Consider the following 12,976-nt stretch of genomic DNA (forward strand, 5'->3'; position numbering starts at 1 on the left):
TCCCGTTCTCCAGCAGTGACACTATGCAGTGTTTGTCCTTTTGTGACTTATCTCCTTTTGAGATGCATACCATAACTAATGAATCAATATTATTTGATAAGCAAACCTCCGCACAGAGAAACTTAGAATGTTGCCTAAAATAAAAAATAATAAACTGAGAAATTAAGAAAACTTAAAATACGCATTTACCAAGTCTTGCTGTTAATTCCAAAATGTCAACACTACACTGCGCAACATCTCTGTGACACCTTCCCAAGTGATTCTTTATTTTAAGGTCAACCAGGGTCCACGGTGTCTGAGAGCATTCAGAATGATGAATGGGCTCCAGGTAAGGCTCTGGCATGGTTTCTGCGGTGGTGGTGGTGGCGATTGGTAGTTGACACTGAATCAACCCTGATTCAGTGATAATACATGTATGATAGAATAGAATGTTGTTCATCCTTGTACCATTCTCACAGTTGTTGCTATGTTAGAGTTTGTTGTTCATAATTACTGTATATTTTGATTGCCTTTCAACTTAGGGACTTATCTTCCAATACTATATCAGATAGTATTCTATTTTGATTGACTAATTTTCAGAAGTAGACCAATATCACTTCTTCCAGGTCTGTCTTGGTCTGGAGGCATAACTTCCAGGGTCACAGCAACACATAAGTCACTATAATGTAACAAACTGACAGGTGGGATTGGGCCCATGGAATCTTTAGGAAAAGGAAGTCGCACTCTAAACTGGAGCACAAATACAAGCTTTCAGAGATGTAAAGAGACTCACTGATGCTTGGAGGCTTCTGACAACACTTGTCTTGGGATCTGTTTCTGTACCATTCAGAGAAACAGTAAATGTAAAAACTGCATTTCTACTTTCCAAATCATGCTGATACTCTAGTCACATTTCACCGAGACACCTTTACCCAAATACAAAACAATGAGTAAGAGCCTTTCTCTATAACTTTCCAATAATAAAGAGCAGATCTGATTTCCAATACCTTCAGAAGTGCCACAAAATGAAAAACTCCAAGCTCAGAGATCATCAGGAAGGTCTTTGGCTATAGAAGAGGAGTATAAAATTGTGGTCGTGTCTCTTGTACAGTGATGTTGTGCTCTGAGTGATGCACATAGTCAAGCTTTTTGCTACAGACTGAAAGGTTGGAAGTCTGCTTCTATCCAGAGGTGTGTTGAAAGAAATTCTTGGCAATCTACTTTTAAAAAATCAACCACTGAAGATCCTAGCAAGCACACATCTACACTGAAACATGGACTTATTATAGACTTAATGGTCAATAGTACATGTTCATATTACAAAGAGCAGTGGCAAGGAAAAGGAATTTAGTGCAGCAATAGGAGGCAGTGACTGTGAGCAGCAGAGTGGCACGGAGCTCTGGAGATTCTAGACATCTGCAGGAAAACATCTGCAAGGAGCCTGGTTTAACGCACTGGAAGTTTGGGGAAATGAGCCAAAAAATTAGGTATTAATATTAGTGCGCCCACATATGTACCCAGAAGGTGGTAGAACTTGGGGAAATTACAGTTCCACACAGTTGACCCCAGAGCAGATGTCTATGCAAATCTGTCTGAAAGCTAAAGAAGGGGTACTAGGGGGGAAAAATATGGACTGATGGGCAGGTAATGGCAAACTAGAGGAAAAGTACCTGACAGATTTGTGCAAGAAGTAGAGAGGAGAAAAGGAGGGTCAAGGAAAGGAAGATTTTAGAGGACTTAAATCACTTTTGAGAATGACTATGAAGGGTGAGGGAAGGAGTCAGACTGTGAAAAACTGGATAAATTATGTATACTGCATTGAAACAGATGAGTGAGAGAACAGTTTAAAAGCAATATATGATAGGGTATTATGGTTATCACAAGAGTTCAGAATTAAGATTGCATAGTGGAGTGTACTCGGGGCAGGGGCAGAGGGGAGATTGTGTACCAATGAAGGAACTTTTCTTTTACTTTTCAAAGAGAGGAGCAAATGGGGGGGAGGGGGGAGGGGTTTGTGCGGGGAGAAGGGTGCAACAATGAATGAATGGAAATCCAAAATCCCTGTAAATGTTTATTAAAATTAATTAAAAAAGATTAAAAAAAGATTTTGTAAACAGATTGTTTTCTGTAGAATCTGTAGGACTATTAAGGGAAAAAGCCAAACTTTATTTGCTATTATCACAGGCAGTAATTCCAAACCATAAATAAGAGACAAAATCAAAGAAAAAACAATAAATTTAAAAAAAGAAATAAAGGACAATAAAATTTAGCAGATTAAGAACAGGAGACACCCTGCTGAAGTGTTATAAAGAAAGGAGGAAAGGGAGAAAGTAATTTGTTGGCTTCTTAATGAAGAGACAGAGTGAGTACTAGGATAAAGACTAAAAGGAGGGAATGTGCATGGGAAGCAGCAAGCACATAGCCCCAGGCCTTCAGCCAAGGTCCCCTCGGGCTCCTGGCCCTGGAGGCAGGCCGTGAAAGCTGAAAGAGGCCCAACCTGTGGCAGGTTCAAAAACAGAAAATTGTCAACCATTAAAAAAGAAAAAAGAAAAAAAGACTGTACTTTTCCTGCTGCTCATCATCATCCCTCTGCTCCCACCCCTTCCTCCTTGAATTCCCCACCATGTTTTACTAGTTATCTTTCTAGTTTTACAATAATGGTCTTAAGCAGTGTTTGTCCTTATGATATTGGGTTAGTTCACTCAGCAAAATGTTTTCTAGTCTCTCCCAAGCTGTATATTATTTTACTTAAATCATTGCTTCTGAGTGCTGCATAATATTCTACTATAAGAATGTACCACAATTTCTCAATCCCATCAGTTGTGGTTGGGCATTTCAGTTGTTTTCATGATCTTGCAATGATGAATAATGCAGCTATGAATATTGGTGCACAAATTTTCATTTGTGTCTCAGTACTAATTTCCTTAGGTTATATGCCTACCTGTGGAATAGCTGGGTTGTACAGAGTTTCTGTGTTCAACTTTTTGAGAAAATGCCAGACTGCCTTCCAGAGCAGTTGTACCATTTTATAAGCCCATCAGCATTATTTGGTGGGGGAGGGATGGAGTAAAGGAAATGAAAAACATCCAGCGGGGATCTGAAAACGGTGGGCATAGTTCAGTGGCAATTAATTTTATAAAACACATTGTATGAGAATGATTGTATAAAACATAATGTCAATGAACAAAAGTGTGAAACACAATGTATACAAATTTTGGGGGAAAAGTAAATTAGCTTTGCATATTAAAAAGACTAAAGGAATGTAGTGAGTGAATTCTGATCTCTATGCTGTAACAAGGGTACTGATATAAATTGTTGGAGACTGAACGAGAGACCACATCATACTACCTTTCAGGGTGAAGTTTTCTGTGCTCCAGTCATGGTTTGTGTGTGTGTGTGTGTGTGTGTGTGTGTGTTTTAGTTATGTATTTTTAATCAGTGATGAAAATCTTGACATTAAAGACAAATGTTCCAGTTTCATTCTTCTACTGACTAGATGGTAAGCCTATGTGTTCTGGGTAGACTGGTACTTCATAGGGTTTTCAGTGGCTGTGGTTTTGGAAGTATATCATGAAGCCTTTTTTTTTTCTTTTTTTAGGCTTCTAGAGTGGACTTGAACCTCCAATCTTTCTTTTATCAGTTACATGATTAACCATTGCTTACCATTTAGGGACTCAATGGGGTCACTATGCATCCAGATTTGCTTGACAGCTACTGACTGGGTATTGGTGGCAGCTACATGGCAGCAGAGTGCTCACTGGTTTTGGAAATAGCATGTCTTTTCTAAAAATTTGTCGTAACAATAATAATTCCACTTTTTCTACCTAAGGAGGATAATTTCATTTCTCCAGGAAACAAGAGTATAGAAGGACCATTACTCTATCTTCTCTCTACCCTCCATTCATACAATCATTGGTTAAAATGAAAAGTCAGATTCATTGATGCTGAGTTTGAACTGATTCATATCTGACCCTTCAGTGGGTTTTCAGAGGCTATAAAGTTGCTTGGGAGAGAACCATTCATCTTTCTCCCTCAGAGTGGCTGGAGGACTTGAACAGCCATAGAGGCATGGCCTTTTAACTAGTAGTGCAGCTCCCTATAGACTACATCATCAGCACTCAAGGTTGTTAGATTTCAGGTAAAAGTAATTGTTTGCACATAGACCTAGCTCTTGCCTATTTTCTTTTCTGTTCATATTTACCTGAAACTTTGACAAATTTCTCGTGACTCTAGCTCCCATATAGTAAGCACCTCCTGGGCACAACTTTGAGGGTTCCTACTTTCCAACTCTCTCTAGCCTGTCCACAAATGGAATATTATGTGAACTCCAAATCTCTGTGTAGATCGCTAGATATGGTTCTGGAGAGTTAGCTACTTTCCTCCATTAAGACCCAATGTCTATATTAAAGGATATAGTAAGAAGATGAAGTTGTAACCTCCAGCCCAGTAGAGTTAATGAAAAGATTAAAAACAACAACAAGAAAACCTATCCATTGTGTTCCATATGTGTTTTCATTTGTTTAAAAATATGGAAGAAAAGAATATATGGTTCATTTTTATGTGAATTGCCAAGAAGCTAATTAATACCTAAGCAATCATGCCAAACTGACTTTTCTAAAATGAGCCCCAGTTTACTCATCTGTAAAACTGAGAAAAGCAATCTTCCTATGGAAAGATCCTTTTGATAATTATATTCAATAATGCACATAAAGACAATAAATAATAAGCACGCAGTAGAGACCTGCTCATTGTGTGTAGTTTGAAGGATTTTTTCCAAACATCTACACGCTATCTTTTGTCACAGATTAAATTGTGTCACCCTAAAACATGTCCATGCAATGATGGTGGACTCTGCAGTGTTGTGCTATTAAATCAAATGTTGCCTCTCTCTGGTAATTCAAAGCCACCGGTGATTCCATGGTTTAAGTTGTAGGAAGATTAAAGGTGGAAAGCAACACTTAATCACATCAGTTTCCTTAGGGTGTGGTCTGTAACATCTTTTATCTCAGAAGAGATGAAAGAAAAGAAAACTGAGAGAAGGCATCTCAGCACCACCAAGAAATAATTGCCAGGAATAAAAGATGTCTTTTGAGACTCAGTTCCGAAAGGAAGGTCCTTGATATTGATCTGGGCCATGACACATAGAGATATCCAAGGAATGATGGGCCTACAGATGCTGAAAAAGATAAGATATGGACTTCTAATAGAGGAGAGAGAGAGAGAGAGAGAGAGAGAGAGAGAGAGAGAGAGAGAGATTGATTCATTCCTCTGTTGTTTATAGGACTTTTCAGATCAAAGACTATAGCCTTCAGTGCCGATTACATCTCAACATTTTAAAAAACTCCCAGAACAAAAAACTACACCGAAACAAAAAATTTTCACCAATATACCACACCATGATATATGGAGAGAGATTGAAGTTGTCCCTGATTTCATTTCACTTGGATCCATAATCAATACTTATGGTAGCAGCATTCAAGAAATAAAAGACATGTTGCGTTGTCAACTGTCAATGGACTGTCAAGGACCTCATCATATTTTTAGATACCAATGATGTCAGTTTAAAGACTAAGATACACCTTATCCAAGCCATGATCAGAAAGAGAACAAACACCTTTCAGTTGTAATGTTGGAGAAAAGCACTGAATATATGATGGGCTGAAAAAAGAACAAATAAGGCTTTCTTGAAGAAAATGCACCGGAGAGTATTCCTTATAAGTAAAGAAGGTCAAACTTCATCTCACATATTCTGGGCAGGTTGTTAGGAGGGACCAATCTTTGGAAAATGACACAACTCTGGGAAGGATGGAGGATGAGAGAAACAATGGAAGACTTCCAACAAGGTAGAATGACATACTGATTGTAAGGATAGTGCCAGATAGAGCAACATTCAGATCTGTTGTGCATGAGGTCACTATAAGTGTAGTTGACTCGATGACACCTAAAAACAGCAATGACAAACACAACAGTCAGGAAGCTCTAGTAGGGTCATTCAGAGGGAACTGTACTGCTCACCAAAGGAAGGCAGTTCAAAAGGGAAAAGACAGACAATCTTCTTTCATACACCTTTTAAAAAAAATTTTATTTTTTACTTTTGATTTTTAGTTGAGATTTTAATAAAAGATTATAGAGAACTCAAGAAATATTATACAAAATGAGTGACCGAGGAGGAGGAGGACATTGTGTTGAGTGAAATATCTCAATCACAAAAGGTAAAAGATTGCACAATGCCACTGTTACAAAACAGTACTGACATTGAGTCTGGGGGGGAAACTAAGAAAAGAGGGCATAAATAATGTACACTGCACTGAAACAGATGAGGAAGAAAAATGTTTAAAAGAGATAAATGAATAGGTATTATTTGCATGGCAAGAGTCCATGTACCTTTAAGTTAAGTCATTGCTGTTGAACACTCATAACTGACCCTCCATTGTTTTTTCAGATGAGGCTTGTAAATCACATAGGAGGAGATTGTTCTTCTTTCTCCCATGGAGCAGCTGGTGGATTTTAACTGTTGAGAGGCCGAGCAGCACAGCTCTTTACGGACTGAGCTGCCAGAGCTCCATCCAAGCTATACCTCTGAAAACCTGCTGCAGGATCAGCTATGGGTCAGTTTCAACAGGACGGTACACAACCACAACATGTCCAAAGAAAGCAAGCTAAAGTCTTATCATCCTTGCCTTTAAACAGTGGTATGGTTATTATTATACTGGCTTGTTTGTTCAGGTACTTCATAGTATACTTGACTTTCTTTGTTGAATCACAGTTCTAATGCATAACTTCTTCTATCTTTTTAATTTTCTAGCTTTTACATGCTGATGAGGTGATAAAAAAGACCATAATAAGAGATGATAGAGTCTTTATAGCAAAGAATTGATTATGGAAATCAATTGTGCTATTGCAAGTGTAACATTTATCCTACTATTAAATTATAATAAGTATACAATAAGGGCTGGATGAAATGATCCAAAATATACTAAATCTCACATTGCTTATGTGCATAACATTTAATAAATAAAGTGAATTATTACTGAAATATATATATTGAAAGCACAGTGAAAATACTCGAAGCTTGTGTCCAGAAGTTAAAATTTAGAAACTTGCAATTATAAAGTAGAGAAAGTGTCTGTGAGAGTCTCAGTTCCATTACTGTGTCCTAGAATATGATTACTGTCCATCAAGCACAAAATCATCAGGAAAAGATGAACACTGTGTGAGTTCAAAATGGGTATTTCTTATTTGTTCTAAGAGCAGTCTTATCTGTTTTCCTCTTGACTGATGGAGGAGATGAAAAGAATGAAATGAAAATGAATTCCAATAATATTTTTTGAGAAAATATAGCTTAATAATAGGGACGTAATGCAGGAGAGGGAGCAAAAAAGAGGAAGAAACTCTTCAGTGTGATAGCTTGTGTCAGTGTTTGATGAGTGAGGAGAGAGAGCTTATATAATGGGTTTTGCATTAGAGTCTTTCAACAGGCAGCCCAGCTATGCTATCATTGCCTTATTGAAGAAAAGAGTTGATTCTGACTTCGGTGACTGAGCTAGAAAGGGCAGAGAGACCTTTTTTTTTTCTCTTAAAGGGCTCAGTGTTACTATAATATTGAAGAGACAGCAGAAACTTGAGGAACTTCAATCTATTTGAAAGTAAATTTAGGAGTTAAGGCAAGTGCTAGAACTGTGGAGGAGAAATCACAAAGCTTCCTTGGAAGCTCTTGCTTACCAGCATTTATTTATTTACATTTTAAAAACCTTAAGAGAGAGAAAGGCACAAAGGAATCTGGAACGGAAAGCTCTGAATTGGGAATTCTATGATTTGGATTCCAGTAATACTTCTAATATTAATGCACTATAAAATTTTAGATTGTTCTTTATAATGGATAGGTTGAGATATTGGCTAATACAGTTTCTGTCTTTTCCAGCTTGAAATGCTATGTGCTATGGATGTCAAAAGTACTCAGTCCACATCTCCTTCACTGGCCCTTTTCATTTTCTGTATTGTGCTTTATCGTCCATCTTAGTTTTCCATTATCCTTCTTCTCAACCCCTTTGGTACAGGAAAAAGGAATGTTATGGTGCAGTCTGTAATGTGTTGCACTGTAACCAAAAGGCCTCAGGATTCTTGTGGTTTAAAGACATCAGTAGCTCTGCAGGAGAAAGAGGGGCAGCCACCTACAATGATGATGTATGGGCCTGGAAAATGTGGTGGAGGACTGCTGTCAGTAGGAATTGGCTCAACAGCAGTGGGCTTTATGGGTTTTGTGCTTTTTAAAACATATGCTCTTTATTGTCATTCTTTTTCCTTTCTCTCCTAAATATACCTGTCTTTTACAATAGACCCAAAGGATGTGGGAAGGAGTTTTCAAATCCTTGCCTCCAAGAAACTTAGTTTCACTCTCTCCAGGACAGACCTGCTAATTCTATTGGAAGTCCATGATATTTTCAAGACTCTTCTTAACACTGTAATTTAAAGGCATGAATTATTTGTCTCTCATCTTTGGGCATTGTCCAGCTCTCTGATTCATAATAAGTAAGTGAGAAGCCTGGATCATAGTCTATTTTATTGTTCTATGTTCTCAAAAGTAATATTTTCTTATAAGAGCAATAGTAGAGAAGATAAAATTTAAAGACATTAAGTAAAATGGGAATGAAATAAATGCATAATACAGTTATGTATTGTGTAATAGATTTTGAGGGTTTTTACAAACAATTTCTTGAGTTAGAGGAGGGCTAGAAAGTAGTAAGAGAGCTCTAGGGGCATAGCTCACAGCATTTTGTGGTGCTAAGCTACAGACCACGTTTCTATAGCAGCTTGAATCCCCCAGAAGCTCTTCAGCAGAAAGATGGACAATCTTATCCCATTATTATGAACAACCTTGAAAACATGAATGGGAACCAACTTGGAGGCATTGAGTTTCCGTTTTGAATAGTATTCCTTTCTCCTGAGGACTATTCAACTATTTGTTTATGTCTTTCAGATATTTTTCATTTCTTCTGGCCTCAAGATTGCAGAATACATAGTCATTATATAAAAATCAATAAAACTTGACTAACTAATTATGAACAATTGGCATTCAAAATAAAAAAGAAATAAACAGAGACAAAAACTTGCTACTTAATAGAGCACCAAAGGAAATTAAATCCTTAAGTACTTGTTTAATAAAATCTGTGCTGAATTTCTGTGCTGTAAACTAAAGACTAATGAAGGATATTACATAAGAAATGAATACATAAATAGAGATAATGTGTTCATTAATTTGAAGAACCCATGTGTTTAAGATATTAATGTTTTAAAATTGATCTAATAGAGTCTTTACAACCTAAGGATAATTTTCAAAATTTGTAGAAAAATGCACAGGCCCATAATAATCAAAGCAATTTAAAAATAAAATTGAAAGATAAGTTATTCAATTGTAAAACTAACCATAAAATTAGAACAGTAAAGACAGTGAAATATTGGAGGAAAATAAGTAAGATACATAATTTAATGGGACAAAATGGAAAACACAGTCTAGAAATAAAGAGACAAAATATGCTCAACTGAATTTTTACAGTATTAAAGCAATTCAAAGTAGAAAGGATAATCTTTTTTTATATAAATGAAAGTGTTCATTACATACCAGTTGACTTAGAAAGTTTATATACATTATTTTTACACTGGATTATTCCTATTTCCTTTACTTACCCCTCCCTCCACCCATCAAATTGTGGAACCATATGATTAACAACCTCTCCCTATCTATCCTCACCCCCTGCTCCCCATTCCCCCTGGTATCCTCATACATGTTCTATAATAATGGTCTTACACAGTATTTGTCCTTATGGAACTGAGTTAGTTCACTTAGCATAATGCTTTCCAGTTCCTCACAAATTAGTGATTTACAAAATCATTGCTCCTGCATACTGTGTAGTATTCCATCATGTGAATATACCATAATTTCTCAATTTATTCAATTGTGGTTGGATTTTTAGACTATTTCAATGTTCTTGCAATTGTGAATAATGCTGCTATTGAACATTGGTGTACAAGTCTCCATTTATGCCTCAGTTTTCATTTTCTCAGGGTATATTCCAAGCAGTGGAATAGCTGGGTTATATGGAATTTATAGGTTCAGCCTTTTGAGGAAACTTCAAAATACCTTCTAAAGTGGTTGTACAATGTTTCAATCCCACCAACAATGTATAAGAGTTCCTATGTCTCCACATCCTCTTCAACATTTATTGCTTTCTGTCCTATAAACTTTGTCACTGCTACTGGGGTAAAACGGTACCTCATTGTGGTTTTTCTTTTGCATCTCTCTTATGACCAGTTATTTTGAGCATTTCTTCATGTGTCTGCTGGCCATACAAATATCTTCCTCTGTGAGAATTCTTTCCATGCCTTTTGATTATTTTGTAATTGTGGACGCCTAGGAGTATTCTGTAAATTTTCTTTATGAGACTCTTGTCTAAGCTGGTATTGCCAAATGTTTGTTCCCAGTTGATAGGTTTTCTTTTCACCTGTTGGAAAAGCTTTTTATTTGCACAGGGATTTAATCTTTACAAGGTCCCATAAATCAGCTTCATCCTCTTTAGATTGTGCATTTCTGGATATATTTGGCAGTCTCTTTAAACTACAGACTATGCCGACTAAGCTTAATCCCAGTTTGCTGTAATGAACTTTATGGTTTGGGGCTTTACTTCCAGGTCTCTTTTCCACTTGGAGCTGATTTTTGTGTGTGGAGTGAGAGGTGGATCCTGTTTCAGCTTTCTGTAGGTAGCAGTCCAGTTTTGCCAGCACCATTTGCTGAAACCGTTGTCATTTCTTTATTTAATAGGTTTTTATTTCCTTGTCAAATATCAGTTGACCATAGATAGCTGGGTCTATAACTGGGTTCCCATTTCATTGGTCTATGTGCCTGTCGTTGTACCAGTATCATGCTGTTTTGGTTACTGCCATTTGGCAATAGGTTTTGTGGTCAGGGAGTCTCCCACTTCATTTTTTGTTTTTCAGAAATGCTTTGCTTATTCTAGGTCTCTTTCCTCTCCAAATAAACGTGACAATTTCCCTTTTGATCTCATTAAAAAAGGAATTTGGTATATGTATTGGGATTGCACTGAACATATAGAATTTTTTTTGTGAGACTGTTATTTGCACAATATTGAGTCTTCCTATCCATGACCAGGGCACATTATTTCATTTATGTAGTGCTTTTATTGTGTCTTGTAGAAATGTTCTGTAGTTTTCCTTGGACAGGTCTTTTGTGTCTCTAGTGAAGTTCACCCCCAAATATCTCAATTTGTGGTTGGCTATTGTAAATGGTAGTGCTTTCTTGGTTTTCTTCTCAGTGCTCTCAAGGATAGTCCTTTTAACAAATGTCATTGTTATGTGCCATTATGAACTGATCTATAGTGTTAGAATAATTGAATATTAATATTAAAAGAAACAAAAAAATCACTTATAATTCATATTTTATACAAAAAGTAATCCACAAGAGATTATGTTTTTGTTTATTTTCTTCTAGTCGAGCATGACTCATAGCTACCCCATGAACAAATGGCTTGAAGCCTTTCGATAACTATCAACATTTATCAAAGTTCATAGAGTTTCCAAATGCATAATATTTATGAAGTGGATGCCACTCTTGCTTCCAAAAATGGATTATAGATCAAAATATAAAATAGGAAAATATAAATTTTAATAAATAATAGAGAAAATATTTCCCCTATAATAAATAAAAATTATTAGATGAGACATTAAAAATATAATTAATACAGAACAAAATATATATTTGACTTAGACCTTTGGTAAGAGAATGAAGAAATAAAATACAAACTTAAGAGAAAATGTCTGCTAGTCATTTACCAAAGAACTATAAAAATTCAATAAAAGAAAACTCCATCAGAAAATGGTCAAAGCATTTGCATAGTCACGTCTCTTGCAGCATTACCCATTAACAACACATGGATAGGAAAACTGATACATTCACACAATGAAATATTACACAGCATTGAAAAACAATAGATTTGTAAAACAGTGCACAAGACGAGTGAGTTTGGAAGACATTATTCTGGGTGAAATATCTCACACACAAAAGGACAAATACTCCATAATACTATAGTTATAAAAATAAGGGAACAAGGGAAGGGAGAAGCGATAGAAAAAGAGAGATAATGAACACTGCACTGGAACATGTTGAAAAGAAAGGACTATTTCTAAAGAACAGGTGATTGTTATTGTTGTTGTTATGTGCCTTTGAGCTGCTTGTAACTCATAGTGACCTTACGTACAACAATCTCTGAATCTTATTCTATCCTGAGTCAATTTCACTGTCTCTGACACTCTACTCCCCATTATCCCAGTCCTTGAGTCAATACATCTCATCCAGGGTCTTCCTCTTTTGCGTTGTCCCCCCGCCTTCCAAATATGTTGTCCTTCTCCAAGGACCAGTTGCTCTTCTTCATATGTCCAAAGTATGTGAGACAGAGCTTCTAATACTAGCCTCCAAGGAGAAACTTGCTTTTACCCTTTCCAAGACAGACCTGTTTGTTCTCTTGGTGGTCCTTGGTATGTACAAGACTCTTCTCCAGCACCACAACTCAAAGACATCAATTCTTCTGTCATCCTTTGTCATTGTTCAGCTCTCTGATACATAGCAAGCAATTGTGAAGACCACGGCCTGAATCAGGTGCACCTTAGTCTCAGTACTCTGAGATTTTCCCAGTACAATTCATAAAATATCTAGAAAATATATTGTGTTTTGTTCTTGTTGTTGATTGCCGTGAAGTCAAGCATGACTTATAGCCACCCTATGAACAAAAGGCCTGAAGACCTTCCGTAACTATCAACATTTATCAAAGTTCATAGAGTTTCCAAAGGCATATTATTTGGGAAGTGCATTACACGCAAAAATGTATATTATAAAAATTTAAAAAATGTTGTTGTTGTTGTTATGTGCCATCGAGTCGTTTCCGACTCATAGCGACCCTATGCACAACAGCCCTAAACCCTGCTCTAT

This window comes from Elephantulus edwardii, unplaced genomic scaffold (assembly GCF_000299155.1).
Source record: "Elephantulus edwardii isolate Elephantulus edwardi_28Jun2011 unplaced genomic scaffold, EleEdw1.0 scaffold00160, whole genome shotgun sequence".
Lineage (NCBI taxonomy): Eukaryota > Metazoa > Chordata > Mammalia > Macroscelidea > Macroscelididae > Elephantulus > Elephantulus edwardii.